The sequence below is a fragment of the Pseudorasbora parva genome, chromosome 9 (genome assembly GCF_024679245.1).
Source record: "Pseudorasbora parva isolate DD20220531a chromosome 9, ASM2467924v1, whole genome shotgun sequence".
Lineage (NCBI taxonomy): Eukaryota > Metazoa > Chordata > Actinopteri > Cypriniformes > Gobionidae > Pseudorasbora > Pseudorasbora parva.
Genome location: NC_090180.1, coordinates 2,441,036 through 2,460,877, shown reverse-complemented (window position 1 = coordinate 2,460,877; position 19,842 = coordinate 2,441,036). Strand labels below are relative to the sequence as shown.

At 38.4% G+C, this 19,842-nt stretch overlaps 1 protein-coding gene across 2 annotated transcripts in view; it reads right to left on the bottom strand.

Moving 5' to 3' along the window:
- Window positions 1-12,475, bottom strand: part of brinp2 (bone morphogenetic protein/retinoic acid inducible neural-specific 2) — a 217,395-nt gene extending 204,920 nt beyond the window's left edge. Inside the window, exon 1 of one of the 2 annotated variants that reach the window (XM_067453480.1) lies at window positions 11,851-12,475. The gene's annotated coding sequence lies outside the window, so the exon portion shown is untranslated. The remainder of the gene's footprint in view (window positions 1-11,850) is intronic. The other variant, XM_067453482.1, reaches the window with a different exon arrangement.
- Window positions 12,476-19,842: the final 7,367 nt, after the last annotated feature.

Genomic DNA, 19,842 nt, shown 5'->3' with positions numbered 1-19,842 from the left:
TGTGTAAAACAATGGCTATTCTGTCTCTTCCACTCCGGAGTTACGCAGCAGTAATGATTGGTTGTGTATTTGCAGGGCTGCGGATGTCCTGGCATTCGTATTTGACAGTAAGGCCGGTGTGTGTCTAGTTGCCACCCATTAATTCTGAACTATGATTGGCCAAAGTTAAAGTGTAACCTTATGCTGGGGTCAGACGACCAACCTAGGGCTAATAGCATAAACGTAGCCATTATTGTAAGACTAAGACTGTGTCTTAAAGGGTTAGTTCACCCAAAAATGAAATTTATGGGTGAACCCTAGTGTTGTTCCACACCTGTAAGATCTCCGTTCATCTTCACACACAGTTTAAGATATTTTATATTTAGTCCGAGAGCGTATGCAAGTGTATGCACACAATACTGTCCATGTCCAGCCAGCAGCCATATCACTCTGTGGCCCAAGACTGAAGCTAAGCAGGGCTGAGCCTGGTCAGTACCTGGATTGGAGACTCCTGGGAAAACCAGGTAGCTGCTGGTAAAGGTGTTAGTGAGGCCAGCAGGGGGCGCTCATCCTGTGGTCTGTGTGGGTCCTAACGCCCCAGTATAATGATGGGGACACTATAATGTCAGGGCACCGTCCTTCGGTTGAGACGTTAAACCGAGGTCCTGGCTCTCTGTGGTCATTAAACATCCCATGGCACTTCTCGGAGAAGAGTAGGGGTGTAATCCCGGTGTCCTAGCCAAATTCCCTCAATTGGCCCTTACCAATCATGGCTTCCTAATAATCCCCATCCACTTTATTGGCTCTATCACCCTCTCTCCTCTCCACCTATCGCTGGTGTGTGGTGAGCGCACTATGGCGGTATTGTACTGTGGCTGCCGTCGCATCATCCAAGTGAATACTGCACACTGGTGTGTGTTTGAGGAGAGATCCCTGACATGAGTGTAAAGCGCTTTGGGTGTACAGTAGTACATATAAAAGCGCTATATAAATGCCTCATTCATTCATTCATTCATTCATTCATTCATTCATTCATTCATTCATTCATTCATTCATTCATTTATTGTATACACACTATACTGTCCATGTCCAGAAAGGGAATAAAAACATCATCAAAGTAGTCCATATGAGACATCAGTGGGTTAATTAGAGTCTCTTGAAGCATCCAAAATACATTTGGGTCCAAAAATAACAAAAACTACGACAGTCGTAGTTTTTGTTATTTTTGGACCAAAATGTATTTTGGAGATGAACGGAGGTCTTACGGGTGTGGAACTACATTAGGGACATAATTTCATTTTTGGGTGAACTCACCCTTTAAGCTCTAATTTGTCCAACTAGTCTTGTCTTACTTTTCTGATTCATATTGAATCGATCTACCATTTTATGTAACTGAATTAAAAAAGTTAGGACCGGTCCTAAAGAAAAAAAAATTAGATGACTTACTTTTAAGACTAGCCTAAGTGGTTTATCCAACCGGCCCCTGGTCTCATTGGCAAAACGTACCTGTGGCAATGTTTTTGCAAACCACAAAATACATACTAATAGGTACATATCACTGCAGTTTCCAACAGAAGTGAACACTAGAGGTTTTCTGGCTATCACCTTTTAAGATTAAACATTGGTCTGGGGAGTCTGCTGTGTATTTTTAACTGCACAAGCGGTGTGATCAACGGGCATAGTTGAAATGACTCTGAACGCAATTGGATAGTCCTTCAACCAATCAGATCACAAGAGGCGTGATCAACGGGCAACAAGCCTTTTTCCCTTCTTGATCCGTCATCGTATTAAACCCACCAGTAGCGCGCCAGGTGGATAAGCCAGTCTGTGATTGGTTCCTGCAAAAGTGTAACAGAAGCAGCACAAATAAATGTACAGGTTTCCAGACTGAGCTGCGAAATCAAATCGCCGGCGGTTTGCAAAAAACGTGTCGTGTGTGTTTTGTGGGTTGCAAAAACATGTATTAACGGGGGTCTGCTGTTACTATAGTTATGCACAATTTTTTGTTTATATGGATATTTAAGAAAATAAATGGTATATTCAGTTTAACAGCATTAGGTTCAAGAAGATCCTGAATCCTGAATTTAGCCCCGCCCACAGCATTTGAGGTCGGGAAGTTCGGTCTGGACTTGATCCGTTGTGAAGTAATTATGCCTGAATAGGAGCTGTTTAGGCCAATCAAAATGTCAGGGCGGGCTTTATACAATGATTGACAGATAACACAACATGATCATCCACGTCACCAAAGACGTTGGGCTTGAATTCATTCTAATCCTAAATGGAGAACTTGTTTGTATAAGCATTCACTTTTACTATTTCTCTCAAAAATTATGATTGAGTCGGGAAGTAGGCCTACTATGTTTATACTTAAATTATTTATACAACACCGGCATAGATCGTTTATCTTCTCGGTCTTTCTGAGCCATCGGACTTCAACACTAATATCTTCATCTGTGTGTGAAGATGAACGGAGGTCTGACGGGTGTCCAACGACATTAGGGTGAGGAATTAATGGCAGCTTTTTCATTTTTGCGTGAACTAACCCTTTAACTTTTGGCTTTGCTTCATCAAGTCAGCTGTCACTTTACTTTGTGCGAGGCCCTGTGCGGTCGCACACTTGGTACAGCCCTTGCAACAGTACTAAGAGTCATGGTCATTCGGGCATCTGGAGGCAAGAATTGTAGCCTAGAAATCTAGACGCACGCGAGTATCGTCTAACAACTCTCAATACACACATAAGCTGTAAAAATCAAACTCTGGTCAGGCCAATCACATCGTGTATAGAGTCGGTAGGCGGGGCTTAACATAATGACGGCGGAGTTGCGTTTGCGTGCTTCTAGTAAACACAGAAACTGGCGAACGGCGGCGCTCGTTCGAATCAGCTTTGACCGCGACTCTGGAAGACTTGAGTTAAGCTTTTCTCTGAGAAAAGAACAAAGAACGGCACTGAACTCATTCTTAAGAAGGGAAGATGTGTTCAGAGTTTAGCCGACTGGATACGGCGAAAGTTTAATCTATCAGCTCCGCTTCACCTTTGTTGCTCTGGTTGGTTGGTGTAGCGCTATCCAATCGCGTGCAGAGGGAGTTTGACAGACAGCCGTTTATCCGCCCCTCGGATTGAGCTGTCAATGGAGAGTTTCCAAACCAAACCCCTTGATGTGGGTCTGGCTTGTCAGGCTACAAGAATTGATAATTTGATCTTGAATAGTGTTTCATTGTGGATGACAACCACCGCTGTATCATGAGCACAGCAGCTCTTCTGAACACAGCTTTCTATTGGTCGACTGATATATCACCAAGGCTGATTAGGCATTTTTAATATATCAGCATCGATAAGGTTTTCTAATTGGCCAATGTGTTAGAAGCGGGACATTTATTTTGACAAAGTGCCACACTTTTATTCTGATATTTTTTGATCTGCTTGTTTGAAATGCAAGGGTAAAGAAAGAACTGGTTGGTGTTTGAGTAAGTACAGCGTTTTCTTTACTCAAGAAACACTTTCTTCATAAAGACTAAAGTGTTTTATATTTGAAGAGTGGAGAATATTCTTAGTCATTCCCATCTTGTTGAAGCAAATATTCTGTTTTAAATATCAAGTGTATTGCACTTCATCTTTTGTATCATGAGATTTTGAGATTTCAACAGCAAGAAAACTGAGCACCCATAAAGCTACAATACATGTTATATCCTCCAAGTTGATGAAAACATAATGCAATGCACTTCCAGTGACAGACAAAATATATCCGTGGCAAAACACTGGTGTAGTCTGAACCCGACTAAACCCCTCATATTTTTGGATGTTTTGAGTTTTAATATTATAGCAAATTCAGTATAATTAAACTGTATCAATACCATTCACAATACAGAGGCTAAGAGTAACTCTATCTTAATAAGAGTAAAAATATCTAATTTATTTATTAGTCTTTATGGTTCCATGTAAAATGGTAATTTCTCCTTGCTTTTAGGCCTTATGATCAGCCATATGATTTGTTTTTGTTTTGATTATGCTTTATAGGGGTCAAAGTCTGAGTCGCACACCAGCAGGAAATGTTTAATTGGAAACCTGATTATTATTTTTATTTTTTTACAGTGAGGGTTCTCGGGCGTCCTGGAAAACCCGAAAATGTATGACAAGTTCACTAGTCCTGAAAAACATGGACATTTAGAGAAAATGTAAAATGTCCTGGATTTTTTTTTTTTTTTTTTTTTTTTTGCTGAGTTGCAGAAAGTATGTGTTCGAGTTGTGACGTGTGAGGAGTGTTTTAATGAGGATGTTTAGTCTTGTGTTGCCTCTTGCAGAAGTTTTAGATAATGTTAATAACTGCTCAAATGTGTGCAGTGAATGCTAACCGGTAAGCAGCTATCTAATTCAGTAACTTGCTAACTAATCATTTTGATGTGATATAAGCTCAATAAGAGATTGATTGTGCAGTGTAGCCACTTCATTGATTGATTGAAATTCACAATTCTGTTATAAAGTCAAAAATGTGTGATTTCTGCGACAAATACAAAATTGCGAATTCTGACTTTCTATATAGACATGAACTCGCAATTGCGAATTATGAAGTCCAATTTTGTGGAAAAATATCCAAGTTTATATCTCACAATTCTGATTTATAACTCACAATTGCAAGAAAAAGTCACAATTATCTTTTTTTTTTTTTTTATTCTGTAGTGCAAACAAGTTTCCATAGTCATAATGTATGATTATAAGCTCATATTATGGCAATAAACTGTACGTATATTAAAGACTTAGAGAGCAATATATTACTTTAGGGCTTGATCTTTTATCTGTCTTTTATTCTCGGCCAGTGTTGCCACAGTTACTTTCAAAAAGTAATCTGATTAATCATTTAAAAAGTAACTTAGTTACTGTACAGATTACTTTATTTTAAAAGTAACTAAGTAAGATTAAAAGTTACTTTATTAGTTATATCCAGCATTTGCTGACAACACCCCTGCCGCCTCAACACAGAAATTATTTTTTAACAGTAATGTCAACAATCTCCTGACATTTTAAATTGAAATGAAAAACTATTTCCGGAAAAAATACTCTCTCCGAGATAAAAGAAGAAAGCAAAAATATATATTTAATTTTTCTACTAAGGAAAATGACTAAAATAGTAACTCATAGTGATTTGGATAAATTACTTTAATCTGATTACTGGTTTAGAAATAGTAACACGTTAGATTACCCGTTACTGGAAAAAAAGTAGTCTGATTAGAGTAACGCGTTTCTGGCATCACTGTTCTCAGCGTAGGAAAATTTAAAATGTCCTGGAAATTGATCGCTGAAAAAGAGTGGGAACCCTGAATTTGTAAGTCTTGCACATTCAGAGGAAATAGTTAACTTTTGTGTTGAAAAATTAAGCTGATCGGTTGCTTGATGAGACAAGCCTGTTATGAATAGTTTCCACATTACTCTCTACCACAGAGTTTCTATGAGGAAGAACAGCAAAGGCGGTGCGATAGCTGACCCCGCCGCCACATGTAATGTTGTCCAGCTTGACGTCTGTGAAGAACGGCCGGTCAAAGCAACCAATTAAAACTCGGAGAAGAGGTCCTGCTGCTAGGGCTGATTGGTGGAGACTCCTTCTGTGATCGTCTTCAGCGGGAGATCGGCGCTTCCTGGTTAGTCATTGCCTTTGATCTTTAAATCTTTGTCAAATAAATCATTTTCTCCTTGGCCCCTTGACCAGCTGGCGGGGAGCTTCCCATTTTGATGCCTCGTGTCATGGTGATATTCACTATTAAAGGGATAGTTCACCAAAAAATGAAAATGATTCATCAAAAAAAAAATTCATTTTTCCCAAAAATGAAAATGAGATGTTTATCTGCTGTTCCCCAGGGCATCCAACATGTCGGTGTGTTTGTTTCTTCAGTAAAACACAAATGAAGATTTTTAACTCAACCATTGCAGTCTGCCAGTCATAATGCATGTGAATGGGTAACAATTCAATGAGAGTTAAACAAAAAACATGCTTAGACAACATACACAAAAACCCTGCTGCTCCTGACGACACACTGATGTCTTAAGACACGAACCGATCGGTTTCTGTGAGAAACACTATTTATGTTATTTTTTTACCTCATATTAGACGAATCTCATCTAGCGTTCTCATCCGCTATTATTTCCGTCTGAGAAGGTCATATATATACGTGTAGGTGTGTGTGTGTGTGTGTGTGTGTGTGTGTGTGTGTGTGTGTGTGTGTGTGTGTGTGTGTGTGTGTGTGATCGCACCAGTTTGACCTTATCAGACAGAAGTTATAGCGGATGGGAACACTAGATGAGATTCGTCTGGATATGAGGTACAAAAATAACATAAATACTGTTCTGTTTCTCATAGAAACCGATCGGTTCATATCTTAAGACATCGTCAGGAGCAGCAGGGTTTTGTGTATGTTGTCTAAGCATGTTTTTTTTTTTTTTTCTTAACTCTCATACACTCTAAAAAATGCTGTGTTAAAAACAACCCAAGTTGGCTTGAAATAGGGGTGGGCGATATCTCGATATTTAAAATATATTGAGATATTTTTTAAACTCGATATGGATTTTGACATATCGTATATATCGATATATTGTTTATAATGCATGCTGATTCCGTCACTTTGCTTGTTAAGCCTTCTCTGTGCTGTGCTCGGCCCCCGCTCGCGCGCCTCCTGCCTCTTGCTTTTGTTCCCCCTCCCCTGGCGTGTTGTCTCAACGCGGCGGCGTCCGCAACCAGGTGAGGATTATTTATCAAGTTGACAAGCGCGCGCGTTATTCAATAATCAGTTAAGAGACCATGATTTTCCTTCTAACACAACTGCTTGCTAAAATTCAGAAAGAAATATTAATGTTCATAATAGTTCAAATCGCATGTTTCACCCACAGTCACAGGTGATTAACACGTGCGAGACGCATTCGCAATCATGTCAGTTTATGATTTGTTTCTAACTGATCGCATAGTTTTCGGTTAAAATGTCAAAATGATCGCATTATTTGAAAACATTTAGAAATGATTGCAATATCGTTATTTTTATTTTGTCATGGGATTATGATGAATAGGTCTATGCATGTTTTAACCAAGAGGGAAATACGAGACATCCCGGGTGTCCTATGAGATACAGTGCTCTTCTGTAAGTTGTACTGTAGCCATCATATTATAGCCTACCTTCTGACATTCATATTTCGTTCTGTAACGGAAAAAAGCCTACATGATCCGCATCAGTCACGCTTTGGTAAAGAGCGCAACATCTAGCCTACTGTTTGAATTCTGGTACAAATTTAACAGGAAGTGGTATTATGACAATCAGTTTATTAATATCTCAGTCATTCCCCCATCTTTCTGCAAAATGCTTACTGTTTAAGTGTAAAAAAGGGTTTTAATTCGTCTTTTGAAAGCATGAAATGAATGAAAAGATGGCTATTTTTATTTTATGTTACAGTTAAATTATTGTTATGTATGTTATCAGGGAGTTTTTTTTTTTATGTCACAAGCACTTTGTTCCTTCATGAACTGACTACCTCTTTGCACTTCAATAAAAAAAAAGAATTTGTGGTATTTGGCATATTTGTTTTTGCTGTAGTTTTCGGGGGTTATTGTTCCTGTAAAGATATCAAGATATATATCGTATATCGAGATATATTTTTTGCTCCATATCGCCCAGCCCTAGCTTGAAAATGGACAAACCCAGAAATTGTGTTGTTTGAATGGGTCCATTCAGTTGGTTCAAACAACCCAATTTCTGGTTTTGTCCATTTTCAACTCAACTTTTTTTTTTAACCCAGCATTTTTTAGAGTGAAGAATTGTTAACCGTTCACATCAGTATGACTGGCAGACTGCAACGGTTGAGTTAAAAATCTTCATTTGTGTTCTCCTGAAGAAACAAACACACCAACATGTTGGACGCACTGGGGGTCAGCAGATAAACATCACAGGCTCATTTTTGGGTGAACTATCCCTTTAATTAGGAATGTGGCTGTGCACAACACATAACCGGATATGCTGTGGATGTCTTAATACGTAGTACAGATCCAAACAGGAAAAATATTTTTGATAATGCAAACCTGACAAATTTAGATTATAAAGTCTTATAAATGAATGTTGTTCCTGCATCTGACTTTTCGTCATTTATTAATAATAATAATAGTAAAAATGTACAGCATAAATCAACTAATTAAAATGATTTAAATAACATACTGCAACTACTACTATGTGAATTTTGAGTTGATGTCAAAACCGTGAGTTATTCATCTAAAGGAGGCGAATCAGAATCCATATTATGAATGCAGCTCATCTTTTTATCTGTAAATATATGCTCTTTTATCATAGGGCCTTCGTTTGGTCTGGGCAGGGGAATTACCCAATTCATTTAAATTAAATGTCCCTTCCATTAAATGAGGAGACCTGGGATCCCCTTCGAAATTAGATTTGAAAACTACTGAAGCTTATCTAATGAGTGACTTAATGCACCATATGATAACCAACATGAAAGACTTAATATACTCATCCTGGACACTAATGAGGCCGTACTGAAGGCCTGACGCCAACTTTTAGCTATGGTGAACGCAGTAGAAAAGTTATAGATGGCACAATCTACGTATATGTCTGTCTGCCTCATCTTTGTTATGAATATATTATATTTTTATATTTAATTATTCATGCATTTTTATGGTTCTCTCATATCCTCTCATCTTGCTTAGGCATTATGTTAGATATTATAATTTTTATATCATGAATTTTTTCCCCTTTTTTGCATGAAAATAAGCTCGATGCCATCCCCATATTTTTACTCCCCGTTCTGCACCTCGAATGACATTCGCAATCTCTACTTGACACACGGTCACACACACGCAAGTACGTTCAGAGGAGCTCAGGCTTTAGCATTTATCAGGATGTTTCTTGGATATTTAGAAGTTTGCATGTAATTATGCATGCTAATGAGCCAAGCAAATCAGCTTTCGGAGTTGATCGCAACAAAAGTGATGAGCGAGATAACCAAACATCGGAATTCATTTTCATTATGTATGTGAATTTTTTTTTTTGTAAAGGCAGAATATTTCCCAAATGATTATCTGCTAATTGCAGAACAGCACACATAAATCTTTGCGTTCTCTATTTGCCCATCATTCGTGCGTGTGTGTGCGTGTGTGTGCGTGCGTGTGTGTGCGTGAGCGTGTGTGCGTGCGTGTGCGTGCGTGTGTGTGTGTGCGTGTGCGTGCGTGTGCGCGTGTGTATATGTGTGTGTGTGTGTGTGTGTGTGTGTGTGTGTGTGTGTGTGTGTGTGTGTGTGATGGGTAGGTTTAGGGGCAGTGTAAGGGGATAGAAAATACAGTTTGTACAGTATAAAAACCATTACACCTATGGAATGTCCCCATATGTCACAAAAACAAACGTGTGTGTGTGTGTGTGTGTGTGTGTGTGTGTGTGTGTGTGTGTGTGTGTGTGTGTGTGTGTGTGTGTGTGTGTGTGTGTGTGTGTGTGTGTGTGTGTGTGTGTGTGTGTGTGTGTGTGTGTGTGTGTGTGTGTGTGTGTGTGTGTTTAGTTCTCAAATACAGTAGTTGGATAAAATGAGTTGCTTGCACAAAAACTGTATTTGTTAAAAGCACAGGGAGTGTATTATAAACCTGGCATATACTGATAAATATCAAGTGGTTTTACAGATAAACTGTGAGATTTCATTTCAGTCTGCTGCAAACCTTATATAATAAAATGTACATTATATACACAATGTAGCTTTCAATCCAGCTCACACTTTGTGTAGTGTCTTTTTTTAGTGAGATAGCCTCAGACTGCTGTTATATTTCCATTTCAGTGAACATACGCAGTATTTTTTGAATCCTCTTTACATTAGTTTATCCTCTGAGATGGTGAATATTGCTTGGGCAGATCGATATTTCTTTTATATCTTCACAGAGCAAATGACTACACACACACACACACGCACACACACATCAGCATCCCCTCCGGGACTGGAAATGGAGTTTTGTGTTCTTCTTCCACTTTAACACTTCAAAAACCTCAGAGGGCTTCTTAGTAAGCAGGAGAGAGTGTTCACTGGGGAAACGTCATGGACTTGCATCCCAATAACTTAGGCCTGCATGTCGCAGATGCAGACATTTTCAGCATTTTCTGCTCACCTTACATGGATTAATTCTCCCTTGACAGTATCAGTAGAAACTGATCATCTTTGGATGTCAGATTGAATGGATAGACCTCTCAAATAACAAATCAATATTGTAGACTGACAATCGAGTGGTCATCTCTTCTTTTTGCAGTGGTTATGAATACCATTCTGTTGGTCTGATGTTGAAGCGTGCTTGCTAAGAGAACTGCTCCCTCTGTAGGCTAAGTTAAGAATCAAAAGTGCTGCATAAGTGCTACACACTCGTCTCCAAAGAGTTTATTTGATCTTAAATGGAGGTAGCCTATTGTTTTCTGAATGCTTGTTATGACGAAATAGTCAATGGCCGACTATCGTGTAGGTGTAAGTGCACAATACAAATCCACGATGGCTGGCACTGCTAAATAAATGTGGAGTGAAATGCTTTTCTTCCCACAGAAAGATGGCCTGGTGGGTTTGTTGTGTAGAAACACCAGGAATCAGCTTTTCCAAAATAATTTGTATTGAAACCTACTGTTAAGACGGAGGGAAAGAGATGGATAGGAAGAGAGAATCCTAGCTTAAATATTTCTGGCTGCAACAGATTAAAAAGCAAGCTGCTTTGTATTTTGACAGAAAGGGGCATTACATATTCTTGTACAACAGTGCAAATGTCAGCATGCATCTGCTCTGCCACTGTCAATGTGAGAAAAGAGGATTAATGTGCATACGTAAGACAATGCAGTCGTCTTTTACCCCGCATTCTGGTGCAAAAGACAGGACATGCACATGCCTAAGAAATCAAGGAGTTTGGTTTCTTGTGGCGTCCAGGCACACATCCAAGCCAAACCGTGAGTCACTGTAGCAGTGGGGCGGTTTTGTTTTAGCACTCCACTGCTGTTCGTGTTTTTTCTGTATTATGTTCAAAAGCTTCGAAGTGAGGAGAAAGTTTGGAAAGGGAGTTAAGGACTTTGTGTGTGTTTTGAGAGCGCCCCTCTGGGTTATTGTCGTTGTGCAAGGAGCTGGAAACTCTTGGGGCAAGCTCTAGATTTAGTTTGAGAAAGCATTGTGGGATGAAATCAAATCCAGTTTAATGAGACGGAGGCAAATATCATGTAAAAGGCTGCTACACCAGTGAAGACGGCTATATTTATTTGCATACACTCATTATCACTACACAAGTACAGTGTTGTTGAGGCACTACTCTCAAAAAATTAATAAATACATACAAAAGCTGTCACTGGGGCGGTACCTTTTCAAAGGTAGTGCATATTAAACCCTCAAAGGTGTACATATTAGTACCTAAATGGTAAAACCTTTTTGAAAGGTACAAAAGCTCTCACTGGTGTACACCATTGACAGCAAATTAGACCCTCAAAGGTACATATTGGTTCCAAAAACTGTACATATTAGTACCCAAATTGTACATATTAAAACCTTTTTGAAGGGTACTGTCCCAGTGACAGCTTTTGTACCTTTTTTTCTGCGATTGTGATTATACATGAATCAAACCAAAGTCAATCACAGTCAAACAGAACCGCAGTTTACATCGGAATTAGAGCAACCAACCGTATCATTTTTGGGGGATGCAAAATGAAGTTTCCTACGAGAATCTGACGTAGTTGGACACTGCAGATATCCATAATCAGATGTGCAGAGATACCCAACACATTTAAGCTGTAACATTTATGTCAGGAGATGATTCGACACAACGAGATGAGCTCAGTGAGGTGGATTAAACCAATATAGATTGAGTGTCCGGTGAACTGTGACAGATTACTCACCCAGACCTGTAAAGGGTGGTTTCACTCCGGTCCCACAGCGTTTGTATCCGATCGGCTTGTTGTGGATCTAGTGGAGGAATGCAGTTCCCACCGTATCTCCTCGGCGGGGATTTCACACGGGTTCACTACGCAGTCAAAAGGGTAATCCAGGCATTGGTGCTCCGAAGTGAGCGCGCTACCTAACTGCACTCTTTACAGATGCAATTAAAATGCTTAAAAGCCGCTGGTTGTTTTATCTCAAAGATTAAAAACAAGATGCACAAACTTTAGCATCAGTTCGTTAGAAAATGCAAAGTCCTAGCAATTCGATTTTTGTCCAAGCAGGATGGGTGCAATGTGTGATCTTCCGAAACAAGTAGGATCACATGAGATTACAATCAGACAGATAAATCCATATGAAGCTGATCTCTTCTTTACTCATTAGCATTATCCTGCTTCTTCCAAGTCTGGGAAACTGCACCTGCCACGGCTGATTTGTGACATCCACTGTCTCTCTCTCTGTGTTTTCAGTGTGTGTGTGTGTGTGTCAGAATGCTAAATCTAGACTTGAGCTGCTCGTGCTGTAGTCATCACTCACTGCCAAGCCCCAAAACGGTGAGCTTCGCGCAGAGGAAAGCGACTCCAAGTCTTTCAGGAAAGCATCTCTTTCTTTTCAACAAGCTCTGTCCAACTGAGACCAGAGACTCCGCCCACTTAGCTCTGATTGGCTGAGCAGGCAGCAGGCAGTGATGTGACAATGAAGAAGAGGAGAGCGAGAGAGAGAGAGAGGTGTGTGTGTGTGTGTGTGTGTGTGTGTGTGTGTGTGTGTGTGTGTGTGTGTGTGTTGGGGGGGGGGGGAACCAGGCTCAGTGAGCCCTGGAGGGACAGGGTGGCTAATGAAAGCGAAAATGCTTTTCTCCCAATGCTTTAGCCAAATTTGTCTGCTACAAATTTGTTGTGACTCCTGGCAAGCTGAATTCATACTGACAAAGTCTCCGCTTTCCTAAAGGAGCTGTATCTTGTTCTTCATACAATAAAGCCAAAAGTCAGTTCTTGTCAGCCTAGTGCCCTGTTAGTGCCAGATATCTTGGGAATATTGAAGGAAATGCTAAAACTTGTACATCTCACTCTGACATGGAAACAGTTTGAAGTCAGTCCAGATGAAAACAAAAGAAGGACATATTCAAAGCCACTTGAAGGCAAGCCTGCAACCTTAGCCAAAAAAGCCCAACGCCTGCTAACGCTGCAGTACAGAAGAAGACAAGGCTATTTTAATGGATGTCAATGGAGGACAGGCTCCACTACGCTGAATAAACTGCTTTTGTGAGGAAATCACTTATCATTTAATGAATCGACAGCCCATCGGCTAGTCTTCAACATGTTTAAAGGCCAAAGGCCCAAGGGCTCTATCATACACCCGGTGCAATGCGACGCCGGACACCATTCAAGTGTGTTCTGCTAGTTTTAGCCAGACGCAGTTCTCATGTTCACGTCCATCTCCTCGTTGTTTAAATATCAAAAGCATTGACACATCTGTTCCCCTGTGTGTGTGTGTTTGTGTGTGTGTGTGTGTGTGTGTGTGTGTGTGTGTGTGTGTGTGTGTGTGTGTGTCTTCCCCCATGGGCGTCTGGTCTAAACCAGGTGTGTTCAGGAGCATTGTTGGAGCGTTGCTATTGTGAGGAACTGAAAACCACTGACCATTGACCAACACACACCTGTGCTTAAGTCAATAGTGCAGTATTTCTGTGTTATTAAGAGTGTGTTAGTAATATGAGCTATTAAGTGGTGCACAACACGTGTACAAACACATTATTACACACACAAGGACATGCAGCAGCACACACACATTCTTTTAAATATTAAAAATAAAAGGATTCCTCTGTCTCTTCGCTCATGTTGCAGCACAACTGGCTTTTAAAGGGAAAGGGAGATGAGACTCTGATTGGTTTATTGCACGTTACGCCCAAAACACGACCATGACTCATTAAGAGACGAGGGACGACACTTTTGGACCATGAGCCAGGCGTGCTGACCGTTTTTCCCGCCGTTAAACTAGCAAAAGTGTATTCGGACACGCCCTAAGTGCATATGTGCTATTAGCTTCAGAATGCACTCAGATCCTCAAAATAGGACCCGTAACCCGGCCAAAAACTGAATTCTCCGTGTTTTTACTATTAGCAGCTAGGGGGCGCTATTACGCATCTCCTGAATGAGTCCTGAATCTCCTGATCAAAACACAGGCGAAGATGATGCAGAAACAAGCGATCATATGTAAGGAGACACATATGCAAAATAGCGTGATTACCAACATTAAACAGCATATAAATCAAAACTATAATGTCACTGAATGAGATGTGGACTCAGGACGAGCTCCAGGACTGAAGCTTTGATGGACTCGATCTCCTCCATCTGTGTTTGACCATCTCAGAATCTGATCTGGAGTCAGTCTTTCACAAAAATTTGACTTTCTCAGCTTTTTGTTTAAAATATTGCTTTTTTATGAAACTTACCTACAGAATGCATGAAGCTAGAATAAAAAAAGAAAGAAAAAAAGAAGAGGATCAGCTCTTTCTTTTGATATTTTGCATGCTCAGATATTCATAAAACAAAATATTCTATGGGCTATTACATTTTTGAGAAAATGGTCAAAAACCCTGGTGCTGGCTACAACTTTTTTTTTAAACACTGGTGGAGGAAGAGTTAAACATTACATTTGGATTGATCTATTTCACTAGACACTAAAAAAAAAATTGTTTTATAAAGGAAATCATGGACAGTTGCAAGTCAGGTATGATGATTAATGCCACGCCTCAATAATTTCTATGGTATCCGCAAATAATGATTGACTGTCGCACAACTCCGAATGAAATTAGGTGACGTCAAGGCTGTAATGTGATTGGTTATCAAGGCACATGTGATCCAAGCTAGCCATTGCTTTTTCCAATGTAGTATCTCCCAATAATAACATCTCTGACATACAGTATTACTACATTTCATAAAATATAATTTATCTTTTACAGTAACTGCTGAGGGGTTTTCCTAACGTATAACTTGGGAGTTGGAGATATAGAAATAAATATTGTTCTCAAAAAAAAAAAAAAAAGCATAGATATTCAGTGCTTAATGGATGTGATGGAGCAACTGATAAGTTTGACAGAATTTTAATTTTTCTCCAAAGAACAAATGTCATGAATTTAAATTAAAGCCTATTTGTGCCCAATTATTGAGATTGTGAGATATAAGGACATCTTTTTACATATAAATTGATACACAATGGTAAGACTTAGGTTTACTTTGTGTCACATATACATTTGCATTGAGACATATATAGTCTCTGTTGCGAAAACATAAGGTCATTATAACCCTGTCCCTTTGCAGTCATATTAATAAGTCACGCTTCACACTGTACACTACATAATTACCAGTCCAGTTTATTTTGACCAGTGCTTACATTATGTATGATTGACAACTATTCTTAACCATCCCAACTGAGTGAGCCTTTCCCTGCTTCCAACTGGAACATTTTCTGCATATCATTTGTCGTCTCTGCCTGGGCTTGATAAAAATAAGCTAGGTCTCTGTTTGTGCCGGAAGCACTGCATTTCTATTTGCTTTATAAATTTTGCCACTCTCAATCTAAAGAAAAGACAGTAAAGTAAAACAAAAGTATTGAAATAAGCTAAAGTAGTGTATTAAGAGGAAGATGGGTTCAGGCCCCAGGGTAAGATGTCTGTCTACCTAATTTTCCTCTTGACCATTGATCATTTTCAGCTTATTTGGCTACGCTCATCATCAACATTTGTAGATTAGATGTATTCCACAGAATAATAATAATTGTAAATGTATCATATACATGTATTTACATATTATATCTACTAGTACTATCATTAAGAAAAAGGTCAGTGTTAATTTTTTTATGTTTTTGAAAGAAGTCTTTTATTCTCGGTCTGCTCCTATATGATTAATAATGCAATAAAACAGTAATATTGTGAAATATCACTATTTAAAATGTAATTTATTCCTGTGGTGGCAAAGCTGAATTTCCAGCATCTTTACTCCAGTCTTCAGTGTCCCATGATCCTCAGAAATCATCCTCAAATGTGCCCCTCTTCAGCAGTCCTGCGTCTCTCGGGTATATCTGTGGCAATAGCCAACAATTGAATCAAAATGATCCATTTCTTTTATGCCAAAAATCATTAGGACATTAAGATCATGTTCCATGAAGATATTATGTACCGTACATATATAAAACATTGTTAGTAGTAATATGCATTGCTAAGGACTTTATTTGAACAGCTTTAAAGCAGATTTTCTAAATATTTCGATTTTTTTATTATTATTTTTACACCCTCAGATTCCAGCTATTGTATCTCAGCCAAATACTGTCCTATAAACCATACATCAGCTTATTTATTCAGCTTTCAGATGCTGTATACATGTCAATTAAAAAAAAACTTGAACCCTTATGACTGGTTTTGTGGTCCAGGGTCAGATATATGCTATGAAACTTATTATCAGTGTTGAAAACATTGTTGCGCTGCTTAATATATATTTTTATTTGTATGGAAACCATATTACATTTCTTTCAGGATTCATTGATGGATAGAAAGTTAAACAACATAGAATTCATGGTGACACTTTATTTTAAGGTTCAGTTATTAACTATTAACTAGTTGCTCATTATCATGCATATTACTAGGATATTGTCTGTTTATTAGTACTTATAAAGCACATATTAATGCCTTATTCTGCATGACCTTATTCTACATCCCTTAATCCGACCCAATACCTAAACTTAAACGCTACAAAAACTACCTTACTAACTATTAATAAGCAGTAAATTAGGAGTTTATTGAGGAAAAAGTCAGAGTTAATAGTGAATATGTGTTCCCCATACTAAAGTGTTACCGAATTCATATATATATATATATATATATATATATATATATATATATATATATATATATATATATATATATATATATATATATATATATATATATATATATAAATAATGTAAAAGTCTTTACTGTCACATCTTTAACACATTCTTACTGAATATTAGTATTAATATTTAATAATAATCTTGAGCATTTTCTGGCTTTTGTGTCTTTTTGGGTGGGGTTTGCACGTGTTTTCAGTGGGTTACAAATGTACAGAAAGATGGGGAGCACCCCATGCTCATAAATTTCCTATAAATAAATACACACTACTGTTCAAAAGTTTGGGATTGTCACAAAGGGTTGCACAAACATGAGGAAAATAATCTATTTGGAGCAGTGTCAATATATTTATTAAACAAAACTTAAAATACTCAGGAACAGAACAACTGTAATATCACAACGAGAACTGGCAAAGAACAAAACAAAACAACAAGGCTTAAAGGAAGAGTCAACACAACAATGTCTTTCTTCTGCTGAACACAAAAGAATATATTGTGAAGAATGGCAGTAACCAAGCAGTTTATGGGCCACGTTGAACTCTCTCTCTCTCTCTCTCTTATCTTCTCTCTCCTCACACACATACACACACACACACATGTTGGTCTATGTGGTTTACAGGGACTCTCCATAGGCGTAATGGTTTTTATACTGTACAAACCGTATTTTCTATCCCCTTACACTGCCCCTGCCCCTAAACCTACCCATCACACACACACACACACTGCCCCTAAACCTACCCATCACAGGAAACATTCTGCATTTTTACTTTCTCAAAAAAACATCATTTAGTATGTTTTTAAGGCAATTTGAATTATGAGGACATTTGGTATGTCCTCATAAACCACATTTATAGTGTAATACCAGTGTAATACCCATGTAGTTATACAAATTTGTGTCCTCATAAACCACATAAACAGGCTCACACACACACACACACACACACACACACACACACACACACACACACACACACACACACACACACACACACACACACACACACACACACACACACACACACACACACACACACACACACACACAGTGTTTTCATCATGCAGTTATAACTTTTAACTTTAATGTGCCATTTCTATTTTATTTCCACCTTGATGTAACTTAGTTATTTATATATATATATATATATATATATATCAAATAATTTAAGCAGTTTATTCAGATGTCACTAAATTAAGCACATTTTAAGATGACTTTACCAAGAAATACTAATAAAAATCTCCCAGAGGACAGTTAATTGTTTTATGATAATATAATCAGTATATGAAAAGAATTAAGCAGTTACACTGAAATGGCTTTTAATGTGTTTTTGTACAGTCAGTTATTGGCCACAGGCAGCATTAAACCATAACATTTTTGTGCATTGCCTGTGAATTTTCAATATTTTCTATATAAGGGTTTTTAAACTGTTAATAGCAAGGATCCCTAAAAAATCAAACAATCGAATCTAACTGAAATACTTAAACTGATATATTATTTTGTTAAATATAAAAGTTTAATATATAATTAATGTTTTTTTGTCAAAGAAAACATATTAACTCTTTTATAGTTATGTAAACATCCCTGAAACCATGGGCGTCGGAACCATTGTGTGTGTGTGGGACAAGACCCACCCACTTTTTAAGACCAATGATATTGGACCCACTCACTTTTATCGTCTCTAATTCAGCACGTCTGCTTACATTGACTATCCCATAACCGAGAAACTTATTATGAAACGTATTATTAAACACACGTTAAACGCTTTATTTCCCCTTTTCTAATATTTTCTATTTTTTTTTATTGAAAATAAATACTTTCCGATCTGATATGTGATGGGGAAAGGGAGTATAGAGCGAGTGTGGCAAAAGGCGAATTCGAACATATGCTCGCGATATGCGTCAAAACTTGATGCCATGCGTCTTACCCCTACTCTATAGCCACAGTAAATAATTTAGTGATTTCTGTAATTTTGTCTGGCTCAATCAATCGTTTAGTAAAAGCCACTTTTTCTGTCTGGACACGGAGCATAAAAAACATGCAACTTGTTCATTATCATTATCTGTGAAACTGTTGATGTCTATGGCAGTTAAATGAATATAATCTTTTTATTAGACTATTGGCATTGACTGGTTTGAGGTCTTTTTTGGTATAGGAAAGGGATATGCCCTCAAACGCACCATAATGCAGGAAATCACATCTATGAAATCATTTTTTTTCTGGGGGAGAACCCCCAGACCCCCCACAAAACAATTTCCCAACCTAACATATTTTATACTGACCCACCCACTTTTTTTTTGCTTCTGACGCCCATGCCTGAAAAAACAAACCACACACACACATCTATGTAAACTGCCGTGTGTTACTGAGGTTTTTGAGTTTGCACTTCTGAGGTCCAGTGTAACTCAAACTGTAAATGTCTGTTTTGTTACCGTGCTGTGCCTATCATCCATCTATGAAACATGTAAACCACATTCACCGGTTCTAGCACTATAGCGATACTAACTCTATAGCGGTTGAACAGAGCACTCTAATCATTTCTCATTTAAATAACAATCGAATGGATTGTATGTGCAAACTGGGCGCTGGTGTGATGCGACGTTATGCTAGGCTAGATTTGGATGCGGAGCTACGTGAAAAGTTACAAAAATGCACTGCAAATGCCAATGAATGGGGTCTCACACACTCGACGATCACTACCGCCCACTCCGCAATGATGCCGTTTTTGCTCTAATTTTGGCTTTTAGAGGGAACATCGCTTGAGGGTGAGTAAATAATAACAGAATTTTCACTTTTGGGTGAGCTACGCCTTTGAATACACAGAAGCAAATCAACCAAATGAACAACAGGTGTAACTGATAATCAAACAATGAATAACCAAGGTTAGACCCTTTCCACACGAACATGGGTATTTTTTAAAACCGCAGCTTTTTCTACACGGTTTAGCTGTTTGTCCACATGCAAACACTGTATGGAAACTTTTTTATAAAAATCCGGCCAGGATTTTTAGAAACTCCGGTTGCAGTGTTGTCGTGTAGATGGTGAAACCGGAGATTTCGGCTTGTGAAGTGCGCAC